Source organism: Montipora foliosa, chromosome 3 (assembly GCF_036669935.1).
Source record: "Montipora foliosa isolate CH-2021 chromosome 3, ASM3666993v2, whole genome shotgun sequence".
NCBI classification, from domain to species: Eukaryota; Metazoa; Cnidaria; class Anthozoa; order Scleractinia; family Acroporidae; genus Montipora; species Montipora foliosa.
This window is the reverse complement of record NC_090871.1, coordinates 46,432,646-46,447,663: the sequence shown is the minus strand read 5'-3', so window position 1 is coordinate 46,447,663 and position 15,018 is coordinate 46,432,646.

Below are 15,018 nucleotides of genomic sequence, written 5' to 3'. Positions count from 1 at the left end.
AAGGCGCCCTCAAAGTATATAATGTATCTAGATGCTAACAATCTGTATGGTTGGGCTATGTCACAATACCTACCAAATGGTGGTTTTAAATGGATGACAGAAAAACAGATTAATAAGATAGACCTAGCCAAGTACAAAGAAGACAGCAATGAAGGTTTAATACTGGAAGTAGACTTAGAATACCCCAAAGAACTACATGACCTTCATAATGATTATCCGCTAGCAGCCGAAAAGGTCAAAGTCGACAAAGATATGCTTTCTAATTATTGCCAAGAAATAGCTAATAAACTCAAAGTGTCAACTGGCTTAGTTCATAAACTGATACCCACATTATGCAACAAAGAAAAGTATGTCATTCATTACAGAAACCTGCAATTATACACTGATCTCGGTTTGAAAACAACCAAAATCCATCGAGTTCTAAAGTTCAATCAGTCACCATGGTTGAAAGAATACATTGATTTCAACACAAATAAGAGAACCAATGCCAAAAATGCTTTTGAGAAAGACTTCTTCAAGCTTATGAATAACAGTGTATTTGGGAAAACAATGGAAAATATCAGAAAGCGAGTAGATGTCAGATTAGTAACTGATGAAAACAAACTGTCAAAAATGGCTGCCAAACCAACATATGTTAGTAGCAAGATCTTTAATGAAAATCTAGTGGCAGTGCATAAAATCAAAGAAACACTAACCCTAAACAGGCCGGCATATGTGGGTATGTGTATCCTAGATCTTAGTAAGACACTAATGTATGATTTCCACTACAATTATATCAAACAAAAATACGGCAGCAAAGCGAAATTATTATTCACAGACACAGACAGCTTGAAACCAGTGATGTGTACCAAGACTTTTGGAATGATAAAGATAAATTCGACAACAGTGACTATCCAGAAGACAGTCCATATTTCAACAAAGAGAATAAAAAAGTTATAGGCAAATTCAAAGACGAAGTATCAGGAGTTCCAATTCGTGAATTCATCGGATTGAGATCAAAAATGTATTCATATATGAAAGACAATGACAAAGGCGGAAAGACAGCAAAGGGAATCAAGAAAAATATTATTAAGAAGAACATCACTCATGAAAATTATAAAAACGTACTGTTTAATAATGAACAAATGCATCACACCATGAAAACAATCAGAAGCAACTTACATCAACTTGGAAGCTATGAGCTTAATAAAGTGTCATTATCTTGCTTTGATGATAAGCGCCATATTCACAACAATGGTATGGCAAGTTACGCATACGGTCACTATAAAATCCATTCTTCCTCTCCACAGCATTGATTCGCAGAAATATAAAACATATAGGTTTCCAAGAATATGAGACCAAAAATACGAGATCAAAAATTGGCGACCATTAAATGTCAAGTAGTATGGAGTAGGAATGGAATGAGATCATTTTTGCAAAAATGATCTCGTTCCCCCTACTCCTATACTACTAAAGGTTCAAGCTTTTATTTATCCTCTAATCGATTTCGATCTAATCCATTTTAAATTGATCAAAAAAAGCATGCAACAGTCCGGGTGTGAGGGGTCGGGTCTCTTCTAATCGCCGGCACCACCTCTGCTACAACTCTTTGTGTTCCTTCCACTTCTTCTGCTGAGCCATCCATCGCCACCTTCATGTACTTCTCTAGTTCCTGCTGCAACCTTTCGCCGGGTAGGCTGGGCACTGGGATCACCTTCACAGAGTGTGATGCTTCCATTTCTTCCAACTCTGGTTTTTTTCTGGCTTGATGAGGGTCCAGTGGACCGTCCACTTCGGCCAACCCACTGGATTTTTCCCTGCATTCTCCTTTCCAGCCATTCTTTCTGGTCTCTTGCAATCGGTGCTGAAAGATCTGGTCCGACCATTCACAGTCCACCCATTGGAAGAACCGGCAGGGCATGTTCTGGCGACACGTCAAGAAAAAGCGACCCACGTTGGAGGAATCTGAGTTCACTGTCTGTACGACTTTACTTTTCTCCCCACAAAAACAGTGCCATGGTCCTTTCTTGATATCATGATGGAGTTGTTGCGGTACTTCAGCCAGCCATTCGTAAGCTCGATCCACACCCACCACCTAAAGGGGACTTTAGGGACACACCTCGTCGTACTCTTTGCAAAAGACCTATCCGAAGGATGGATCACCTTGGGTCTGGTTTTCACCTAAAGGATTCTCGTGGAATGGAGACAAAGGCACCTTGGGCTCTGGGATTGGCTCTGGTAGGGGCACGAACAAGGGTTCCAACACTGTGCCAGGTTCTAAGTGAGGTGTTGGCTCAATAGCAGTCACCACAGCCGGTTGTTGAGGTTCTGGTTTCACCTCCACAGGAGTCACTACCACAGATCTTTGTGCAGGAAGTAAAGGTTCCATCATCTCTTCTTAGCTGGGCAACTCGTCCAAATCAGACACTGACTCTAACAGTTCATTCAATTCCTCACTGAGAGGCATCCATGCCACCGTCTCCATCGGTGGTGGTGGGTCTGAGGTCCAAGATTTCAGCGGCCTTGTTCAACTCCGCTTCGACTTCGACCGCTCGACTCAGAAGAAGACTCCAACTACATGACAAAGATGACCCAAATTCTCAATAAAGTATGCCTAGTGATCGACCCAGAAGGATTTTGTTTAGGAGACGCAGGTAAATTGGTTGGTCCAATTGGACGGGTCAACACAGAGGATCGATTCCTTACAAACCTTCCGTGCCTTGTACTGATCTCTCGCCTAAAGATCGAGGAACGGCTTATTACTGCACAAACCATATCCACGGACCCTCGTACTACCCACATAGTTTGTACCATCTGATCCGTGAGTTAAAAATGGATGCCCAAAACCTCTACAAACAGCACAAGACCCCCGAGCGGCCTCTTACAAAGGGAGCTTGATCGAACGGAGATGGTTGACCAGCTGGAAGATTCCTCACATCGTTTTAGAACCTTTGGGTTGCCCAAAATTCGACCATCTACCGCGTCTCAGTACCGGGGGTTCCTGTGGTCATCATCATGACCCGCTACATCGCCATTGTCCCCAAGTGGATTGTTATCACATTGTACAGTGGATGATGGACAGTTGACATCCAAGCAAATAGCCGACCTCGGCAAAGACAGGAAGGGCTGGAGGAAGCTTACAGTCGCCTGCGCAGTAGCCGGCCGATGATGATGACAGTGGAAGCATTCCATGGTCAAAGGGGATTCCTCTAAAAGGAAAGCGCCCTTAGTTCAGTGACATAATAGTCAGCAGTGTTTAGATTACTTAAATTTGGGCAACCTCGTTCCCAGGGTCTCTCTTTTACAAGAGAGACCCTAGGAACGAGTCTGAAATTTATGCTATGAGTTATGGGAGTGGACACCAAGCACTTTTCACTTTGAGGAAAATACTGAAACATGAAAAATTTATGAAACGTCTCTTGAGTGAAAGCAAAATTTCATGAAATGGCTAAGAATATAATATTAATATATAGATTTAGCTAAGCCTAAAAGTGGAGCTCGCTGGTTATTTATTCTTACTGCCTACAGGGATAGTGGAAATAAAAGCTTTCGGATTGTCTGCGATCGCGTTTGATCTTTTCGGTTGCTGCTTTAATAATTAAATCATTTTCTTTGCTATCTTCTATAGAAAATTCATCGCTATAAACCGATATCGCATGAATCACAAAGCAATGAGTACGATAATGGTTTTTCGAGTGAAATTTGCTTTGGAATTCACTAGTTTCGCAATGAATTTTTCTTGAACCGCATGAGTTTGAAAAGAAAAGAAGCACACCCTCAGCAAACGAACAGAAAAGGAAAAAAGCCATTTCAGAGTCAACTGTCAATAGCCAGCGAATTGGAATCACGCTAAAATTAGAAGCCATAAAAATAACTTTGTCAGTTCTAGGTCAAAGAAAAGTTTTACTAATGTACTTTATCTCTGAAAGCGAGATCATTCACATTGTGATGCATTTTAGAGCGAAAAAAACAAACAAATCAACTTTTTCTTTCTGTCCAAAAGAGAACAGATGATTGTTATTTAATTCCAGTTGACAATAAAAACTCTATTTTCTTTCCTGAACAAATGAAGAACCGATTAAACCACCTTTTAAAAATACGCATTTACTTTAAATAACGCATCCGTAAAAATAACAAACGGTTTAGTGCCCAAGGAAAGAATTTGTGGAGTAACTTCTTCCACTACGGTATAGTGTTCTTTGTCCGCGACCTTTCCGAACATGATGCTATATTTCCTCGTTAAGTACAATACCACCAAAAAAAAAACGTCTTCGATGATTTCTAGATTATTCTTCTTTCACATGACGAAATTTCGGTTTTCGTGCTATCGGTGATCGTGCGGAATTCAAATTTGTTGACAGATGTGTTAATTTGTCTTTCTAGAAAGTCTACTTTTGCGGCTCCATAACGTACATGGTCATGTTTACTTGGCTTGTGTAAAGATAAAAGGCAATGGGAAAACGTGTCTTTTGTAGAACGGATTTACAGATAAACTTATTTCTGTGGTTGGGAACGAATTTGCTGCAGAGTTTTAAACCTTTGTTTTATATTCTCTTGAAATATATCAACAATTTTTGCTTAGGAGTCCTTGGTCCGCGATGTATACTACTTATGACCCCAGAAAACTTAAATCTCGCAAAGGAAATAAAGAAAACCTTCAATAAATGGAAAAGGTCTTTGCTTTACTTGAATATTTTCAAAATCTTCTTAGTACATGTTCATGAAAGGGTTATCTTCTTCAGTATGCCTAGAATACCAACACGGTCTTATAATGAAATGGAGCGTGTGTTGGAAGACGGTCAATTGAAAATAAAAGCAGATTCTATACTCAAAACAACATCCAATTCGACTGTAGCTGAGATATATCAAGGATAATGAAGAAGAAAGAAATTTTCATATTCGTAAAGAAATTATCGGGATTAACAGGTATTTTTTTGGGCTGTTTACGTGATTCGCGGACCAAAGACCAAAATTCACGGACGAAGAGCTCGTAATTATGTTCACCTTTTTTCGAATTACAAGAGAAATATTTCAGTTTTGAACTTGCCAATTTAACATTATCGCAAGAGACGAAAAAGCTATCTTTGGGGAAAATTTCAGCTCGTGGCGTTTTGATTCAGGTACGATATTCAAGACTATCCTTTTCTCTCGCGGACCACGGTCACCATACTGTAAGTATTAGCAATTAGTGGTATTCTGTTTAGTCGTTGCCGTCTTCTTTCACTCTCTTTTTGCTTCTGTTCTAGACATAGGTCCTCTAGGAATCATGTAACCTTATTAGAGCTTCTAAAGATAAGAAAAAAATTGCAATAAAGAGAAAAAAGCAGCTCTAAACAAATTAAAAATAAACACTCAGCCTTAAGTTTATATCCCTCCGATGCTTAACTTGAATAACTGCGTAGCCACAAGTGTGGACCACAGATACCATGATATGTCAAACTGGATTAAAACCAGAAGAGCGTTGACTGTGTAAGAAGTATAGTTGATGTAGTATGGCAGTGTAGCCGCGTCGAGCCACAGAAAGTTCGCGAAAAATGAAGCCTCGCTTACGTTTAGTTGAGTTAACCTGGGTTGAGCCTGCAATCCACTCGAAAACCAGTACCTGGTGGGCGGTCAACTTGAAAAAAAGTTGACCTCGCTGAGTTCTAAGCTTGAGCCCGCGATATGGTCACGTGATACTGGTCAGCGGATACCTTGTTTTGACAGGTGTCAATTGATCACATTGGCATACATGGAAGGGTGGACGTAAGTTCGTATGTACGGACGGTCGATGATGTCATGGCTATAAAACCAAGATTTCTTGCATCGATGGGTTACCATATTTTCTTAACAATGGTGCTCCGCGCGCGCGTAGCTCCGCTATAAACAAGAAGTACCACTACTTGTAGCTTTTGTTAGAAATGCATATCAGTGTGTTGCTAATCATCACAGAGCATGGATATCTCGCTGTTTCTCTGTCCATACCCATCGATCAATTCCTCTGATTTTAGCACAACATGAAACAATAAGAGTAAGGTAACTTACAGACAAAAAAGTGGTACTTGTACTTTTATCTCAGTAATTAAAATCAAGCCACTGCTTCACGGTGTTATTAAACAATGTTGAAATGCCATGCCTCTTTATTTTGTAACAATCCACCAAATTCTTCTGACAGCTCATTGTATGACTGGTATGATGATGATGGGATTTCTAATTGTGGTCCACAGGTATTTGCCACTGGTCTCCGAGACATGCCTTTAAAAAGTGAAAATGCTACCTCGATGCTCTCACAGCTGATAAAAATATCAATCCCAGTAATAAACTATAAGAATAGCGATAGCGACTTTCCTTGTAATGAATGGATATATTGTTTAAATGGTCCAGACACTGTCGTTCTTGGCCAGTTACCAGCTCTGACTTGATTAATTACATTTTTGTTTTGGCAGTGGGCTTCTTGATATCAGAAAGATTTGATAGCATACCTTAGTTTCCGCACTATTTCTTGATATGTAAGTTCAGAGACTATCTGCAAAATGTTTTTTTTTAGTAGGAGTTCGATAGCACTAGTAATTAGAAAGAAAATCCAACACATCATCATCATTACTATCAATCTTTCCTTCAATACATTTCTGAAGAGTCTCCCTTTCATCCTCTGAAATACAGAGCCTGGACGACGACACCAAAAATTCGCTTGTAATATTTTCTTCTTCGAAAAGGCATAATGCAAGAAAAGCGCCTGACAATGAAAGGGGAAAATACCTCTCCTTTATGTACCCATACATCTGAATCCTACCTATTGCTTCCCATTCAGCTCTTTGGTAATCGTATCTGATGGCAGGGACTTTCTCTTGAATCCCATAGCTAGCAAATTAAAGAATTGCTTCCAAAAGAAAGATAAAGCTTCACGAAAACACTAGCCCCCTTTCCATCTTCCTCCCTGCCGTTGTTGCCAATGAAAGTAACACCTAAATTTACATGAACCATTTCAGAGTATCTCTATCAAGTTATCTTTGAGAAAAACCCTATACACAATAATCTTCAGAATAGGACAATCTGCTAAAGAAGCTTGTATACTTGAAACCTCTGCACCTGTAGAACAGTAAATAAGTAAAAATAATCAAGAAATAAAATATTGCTTCATGTGAAAAACTATCCCCAGTTCCAGTTTACTTTGTCTGAACCTATTTATGCCTTGCCTAATACGTCTTTGAAATGAGTAATGTTATTCAATTCATTATTCATGAACATACTCTATTCATCAATGACTGTCTTTATGTATCTTACATAAAATTATAAATTACATTTGCTCTATTTTTCCAATTAAATCCCTTGCACTTTTAAAAACACTGAATGCTGATGTTAGAGTACTTTACAATAACTGAGTTCTTTTTTTTTTCCGAATTATGACTGTATACTCAAGCATGCTATTTTGAATGGTGGGAGACTTCCAGTGCATGCGAGAGAGATTCTTTGAGAGGTAAGAGGTTGCCCTAGTCAACACTCTAACTTGACCAACTTGTTTTTATTCACCTGAGAAGCATTATTATTATTATTATGCAGTATGTAGTACGTAAGTATGCTTACAAATATAAGTAGGAAAAGGCACTATTGTGTAACAATCCCTACTGTTAAACCTATTTACAACCAATTGGTAATAACTAACGAACCAACATTTGAGAAAGGAACAAGAGTTTATATTCCTTAATAACTCGTCGAAACCTTGAATGACCTTGCTATGTTTAGGGTGTACGATAAAACTGCCTTCTGCATATTAAACAAAACCTGGTTCCCTCTATCCAAACCTAAAAACTTCCTAACTTTCTCCGCCGTCTCCATAGAGTAGCCTCCTAGTACATCAACTATCACATTAAACTGTGTGATAGTGTGGCCGGGGAACTGTTGGCGCATCGCCCATCTCAACGGCGCATACTTGTCAGTTTTCTCCTGTTCCTTCTGTTCTCTGTTGGAAACCCAAGGGCAGCTCATCTCAATAAGGATCACCTTCTTCTCCTTTCTGTCCACAATTCTCGCATCAATTCTGTTAGCCCTGACTTCCGTATTTTCAGCAAATACTGGGACATCCCAGTACGCCCACGCTCGGTTATTCTTGTACTCGGGTTTAGGTGAGACTGGAGAGTACCAAGGGGGGATACACTGGATAAGATCTAAGTCTTTCAGGAACTCGAAGAAAAGGATTTTCAAGGCTGCATTGTGTCTCTGCATGTACTTAGTCTGTGCCAAGGTACCACATCCTCTAATCACGTGGGCCATAGATTCAGGCCCTTTTCCACACATACGACACGTGGTATCCGAGGTGGTCAGCGTCTTCGTCTTGCTCTGGTGGTACAGCTTAGTGGGGAGTAATTGCTGGTATAACTCATAGATTCCAGCAACAGTATGCACAGGTGCAGACTTCCACTTACTAAGCCAAGTGAAGCAGTCAATAACTTTGTCATCATCCCATATTATTATTATTATTATTATTATTATTATTATTATTATTATTATTATTATTATATGTTACTGCCGCTTTGTAATTTTCTTTTTCTCTTTCCTGTTAATACGTTCTTCGTTTAGTTGTAGGTGATGATTGTATTTCTTCGTATGTTTGGTGTTCCTTTGTTTCCCGTTATATCACGTTGTTATGCCTGCATTTAGTTATTCTGTTAAGTTCTCTTTCATAATTTAAAATCAATTTATTTAGTTCAGTTTCGCTTTCAAGTTCACTAGTGTCTGATCCTCAATCAGGTATTTTCATCGTCCTGGAAATCACACACCGTTTGTAAGAGTCCTTACCTTCGCTTTATTTCATCTTGTTTCTTAGTTTTCTGTCGCTTTCGGTTTGTAATTTATTCCTGTAATTTTATTTCGTTTTCATTTGTTTTGTAGCAACCGCGTTTTATTAAAATAGTCTTATGAATACGAAGCGCGTTGGAGCGTTGATTTTAGCCTTAATTTTGTCATTTCAGAGAAACATGTATCTTACAAGAATACTCGCAAAAGCAGACTTCAAGAGACCTGTGATACCCTTAGGTCAATGCATCAGCGTCTGCTGCTGTCTCAGTTGTAGATATGTTGCTTATGGCTGTTTGAACTGGGTATGTGTTCCTTGTTGCTGTGTGGATTGTACCAATCTGTGTTGTCACTGTGCTTCCTTGTAGTTGTGTGTGTGTACATGTGTGTTACAGATGGGAGGAATGTGACTTTGTTGGTTGTGATGTTGTTTGTACCAGTATGGTTAGCCCTCAAGGTATCTCCTTCACTTTCATTTTCGTCTGTCATTTTCATCAACTGTAAACAATGTATAAATACGATCACATGAATCATTATAGCCACATCAAACACAACATAAGCACTTTAGATACTCATTGTTTGGATCAGTTAACATGACGTCTCAGAAGAAGGAGCAGTTCACAAATATCCCATTTCCTTTGCATACATTGTATTTTTACACTAGATCTATCAATGCAGACAGCATGCCCTTTTCCATGGGATTGTCTCTGTTGACATTAATCCAGTTTTGAAAAAAAGCCAAAAAACAATAGAGTGATTTCTTTAATATTAGTGCATTGTGAGACAACAGAACGTTTTATTCCGACACATCATTGACATCAGTACATTGTATCACCTTGACTCAAGCTCTATCCAAGCAAATTATCAACAAGGCTTCCAACAAGGGCACTTTCAATCGCTGCTGTGAGTTGCTGGGTTGAACTCACACATGCACATTTGCACAGAGGAGTGATAGACTATTTCTTTGGCAGACAGCAGTATAATAAGAAAAAGAACGACAATTAAAGTGCTTTAATATGTAAATCAAACATCAGATCCCATTTACTTCACTTACATTTTATCTATGAAAAGAATATTAGCAGAGCTCCGTGCGCGCCTAAGGCGCGCGCGCGGAGCACCATTGTTAAGAAAATATGGTAACACTTCGATGCGAGAAATCTTGGTTTTATAGCCATGACGTCATCAACCGTCTGTCCATACGTCCTTACGTCCACCCCTATATGTATGCCAATGTGACCAGTATCATGCTAGTTTACAGCATACATCTTTGATATTGGACATCCATGTTTTGATCAATTCACACCTGTCAAAACAAGATATCCGCTAACTAGTATCACGTGACCATACCGCGGGCTCAAGCTTAGAGCTCACTGAGGTCAGCTGTTTTTTTTTTCTAAGTTGACCGCTGACCAGGTACTGGTTTTCGATTGGATTGCAGGCTCAACCCAGGCTAACTCACCTGAACAGAAGCAAGGCCTCATGCGTTAAGTGGATGCGTGTTTTTAAAATGTGGTTTAATCGGTTCTTCCTTTGTTCAGGAATGAAAATCGAATTTTTATTGCCAACTGGAATTAAATAACAATTATCTGTATTCTTTTGGACATAAAGAGAAAGTTGATTTGTTTGTTTGTTTCCCTCTAAAATGCGAGCGAACAAGTCCTTTTTTAATCCGTTTGCCCAACTGGTTTCGATGCGCCTCAGCTTATTTTGTAAACACACAATGAGTTCTCGTAAAATTAGAGGGAAATCTCACTAGCTTGTTTTTTCAGAAGTTTGTTTAAAGCACCCAAATGTTATTTAAGTGTTGGAGCAGATCGTGTTTGAAGTTCGTCTTTTCTTGGTTGCATTGCCGTATTTTGCCGATTCTTGTACCAAGCCAACCTAGCGTGTTTCAATTGAAATACCTAAAAATATGAATGATCTTGTTTTCAGAGATAAAGTGGAATAAAGTACATCAGTAAAATTCTTCTTTGAGCTTGAACTGACAAAGTTGTTTCTATGCCTTCTAATTTTAGAGTGATTCCATCTCGCTAGTTATTGACAGTTGACTCTGAAATGGCTTTTTTTGCCTTTTCCATTTGCTCGCTTAGGGTGTGCTTGTTTTCTTTAAAAACTCATGCGGTTCAAGAAAAATTTATTGCCAAACTGGTAAATTGCAAAGTAAATTTCATTGGAAAAACCGATGTCGCACTCATCGCTTCGTGATTCATGCGGTTTCATCGGTTTTTAGCGTAAAATTTATGGCAGTAAATAAAATGTCGAACACAAGACTTGTACCTCTCTGTAATTAGGCAAATCGACGTCACTTTCATCACTGATGTACTTTTTCAAGAACATGGCATCAAGAATAACTGTTGTCTTGCAGAGGTAAAGGGTAATTCGGTTGAAAGACTCGTCAAGTTCTTCTTTGTATCATTGCAGTGGGCCGTTGGCAAAATCAGGATTGGACCGGATCGGATAGGACCGGATCGGATCGGATCGAATCGGATTGGCAAAACTCAGACCGGATCAATAACCCGAGATAACGTGCTCGAATTCTTTCCCTTTCTCTCTTGTGTAGTCGTCTCTTCATTTATTGAGAAATGTTTTTTTTTTTTCCAAAGGTAATAACAGATTTCTAAGCGGAATTATGAAAGATACGATGTGACAAACTGACGTCAATAAGCAAATTGACTGCTTACACAATGGTCTTGTTTTTCAAACATGACAACCGACGACAATTTTCTACTTTACCCCAGTCCCTTCTAGTTGCACAATAGCCTGATTTAGCAACAGAAAGGGAATGTCAGTTGACGATGGCGAGCGCAGCAAAAATATCCATATTACGTCATATTAGTGTAGAATCCCAAATATTCTGTGGGCTCTCCTTTCGTCAACTGACGCTCCCTTTCTGTTGCTAAATCAGGCTATTGTGAAATTATCAATGACTGGGGTAAAGTAAAAAATTGTTGTCAGCTTTCATGTTTGAAGAAGAAGACGTACGCGTACGCAGTGAATTCTCTTCTTCACGTCAATTCGTCACATCGTATCTTTGATAATTCCGCTTCGGAATCTGTAATCACCTCTTGAAAAAAAAAAACATTTCGACGAGTCTGAATAAATGAGGAGACGACTACACAAGAGAGAAAGGCACAGAATTCGACTTCTCCTGTCTTCAGTACGTTGCCTGGTGACCTTCAGGAATTTTCTGTTTACACATTGCCTAAAAAATGAATCCCTACATCACTAATTTTTGCTTGCGCCCAAGTTGATTTTCAGAACATACGAAATTTCTTATTTTAATTGTGGAAAGATCGTAACTTCCTAACCCTCATTTCATTCATAATAGGCCATTCCGGAGTTGCGCAGGGAACTGGGGCGAGTTTCAAATTCTAAGCAATCGATAAATTGACACTATCACATGAAAGACAATGTTGAGAACGGCCATTTGACCACGTTTGATGATTTTACATTCAAAAGAGACCATGAAAAGTTATGGACTTTAAGGCTTAGTTCAAAATCCATACAAACGTCTCTAATTTTGAGGCTGTGTCCCCCAAAGCCATATAAACTCTTAAACGTTTTTGCGTTTTGTCTGATATTCGTGAAAATGGGCAAACAAAGTGATTTTCACCTCAGTTACTTCCAAATAGTAGGTGCATTTTACAGTTGTCCCAAAATTGAAAAATATTTTTCAGAGTTTCAATAATAAATTAGAGACGTTTGTATGGATTTGAACTATGTTTTAAATCCCATAACTTGGTCTCTGTTAAACCTTAAAGCATCAAACCTGGGCAAATGGCCAATCTCAATGTTATGTTTCATGTGGTGGTGTCAATTTATCGATTAGTTAAAATTTGAAAGTCGCCCCAGCTCCGTGCACAACTCTGAAACATGCAAGTTTGTGTTCTTCTTGTGATCAGACCATTCTAAGCCACATTGTTGTCTTCCTGTTTTAATGCATATATTAGGCTATGAATTTATTGTTTGGTATTGCAGAGACCATAATTAAATATAAATGTAACGATGAACGCATCAGTGGTCATGAAAAGTTGAAGTTTTGCAGTCTTCGAATATTGTTTCAATGTAAGATATGGCGTGGCCTTTTGTTGCTTAGTATCAGTGGGGAGGCCATGATGTATATTAATGTTTAAGTTATTTTGATTTCTAGGACTCTTTTTCCAGAGGGGCGGAATGGTATCGACTAGACCACAGTACGCAATAAATTAAAGGGTGCACTCATCTTATACTTTGCATTAAATTCCGAAAAATTGAGGAACTTTTTATGTTCGTTTAACAGATCACTTACGTAAATGATATTGCTAGTGTACCAATCTTTGAAGGACACCGGTTTTTTGTGGATCAAAATCTTACAGTTGTTCCACAAGATCCCGGAATCATATTAATCAAGGCTAACGCTTACATGGTTCACATGGGGTAGAAAACTAGCACTTCATATTACACTCTTATCAGTTAAGTCTGTTCAAATATAAGTTCTATACGGCCATCGTTTGCAAAACTCCCTGTACTTGTACATGTTCATTGCTCTGACTTTAACATCTTCAGTTCCCACGGCCTGCTGATGAACTGCGGATATGAAAGCAAGTGAAGCTATGATCCTCGCAGTTATGAACGCAATTTTTGCAATTTTTGCAATTGTTTGAACCCGTGAGCTCGCGATACCGTTGCGACGCTCTATCCAACTGAGCTATGAGGCCACTGACGTTGGGAGCTGGTAATTTGTGGGTTCCAATGTTCCCTTGAGGAATGAATCAACGATGAAATGATATATGAAATAGATCATATATGAACTGCAGATATGAAATAAAGTGAAGCTATGATCCTCGCAGTTTTCTCCGTGATATCGAAGTACCTCTTTTGCATCGCATAGGATTGTGAAGTCGCTCTTTTCCACCATGGGCGTGAAGAGGGTGCCTATTTACCGAGTGAGGATTACGAGTTGGATTTCGAATTGGATTTCGAGTTGGATTTTCGAGTTGGGTTTTTCGAGTTAAATTTTCGAGTTGGATCGAGTTGGATCGAGTTGAATTTCCGAGTTAGATTTTCGAGTTGGTTTTAGACTTGGTCTGTATAAAATGTAGACTACACACCAGGGGTAAAATGCAAACAAGGTTATAATGTAACTGTTGAACAGCCCAAGCCTTTTAGAAGTGCTAAGAGTTAAGCATAAATATTGCTTTTTGACTAATTAAGCCTGAGGGAAATGGACAGCAAGCAGGATATCAAAAGTGAACATAAATGCAAAAGAGAAATAAGGAGAGAGATAAGTAGTCTTGCTTGACGCGATTAGCTTTTCTCTACTTGAAAGCCAGTCTAGTAATATTTTAAGGCTGTCTGCTGTTTTTAATGAAACTTAACTTGACGTAGACAGAAATGTTAACATGTACAGGGTGTCGTGAGTGGCTTTTTCGTTTAAAATAGTTCATTAGTTTATTAGCCTACAGGCCTAAGATATGTTTGTCATGTATGTATTTCACGTCACATTGCATACGATCTTGCGAAATTGCGAAAGATTACAAAAAAACAGTTGGTTTCGAGAAACGAGATTCCGTGCAGGGGTCGAGGAAATAATTTCAAGCTACCAGGACTGCAAATATTGGAATTTAAGAGACAGCACACCAAAGCAATTAACTATCACAAGACCCCAGTTAAAATCAAAGGTAGCTGCACTTTTAGACGCCATAGTGCGAAGTGTTTTGACCAAAACCGGGATATATTGAGCTCCGATTTGCATGTCTTCAAGTAAAATTATCTTCGGTGTCTTCCTGTATTTGACAACTCGTCTCTACGCTTGTAAATGGTACAACTGTTTATCTTCTGGGAGTTTGAGTTTAAAAAAAATACATGTAAAAATATAGTAAAAGCATATTTTATCATTTTAGCGGTGCGTTCAAGCTATTATATGTAAACTGATGCTGTGAACTCGCTCAGTTGCCGGTAAATTTCTTTTCCATCATAAACAACCCTTCATACAGTATTCACATTACATCTTTAGTTTGTTATCAAAATCAACGATCTCATTTCAACAGCTGAAGAGCCAATGGCTAAAAGAACACAAGGACCTGAAGCCTATTTGGAAGACAAAACGTACATTTTTAATTCCTTTTTGGTTTGTTTGTTTCTTTACATATTTAGGCGGCCGCATTTTCAGATATAAGGCTGGATTTTTGCGAAAGGTGAAAGAAAATTAAACAAATATTGAAATGATGTATTTTTCTATAATGACACTGGCATAACCAGTTGGTAATTACAAAAACTAAGACCAGT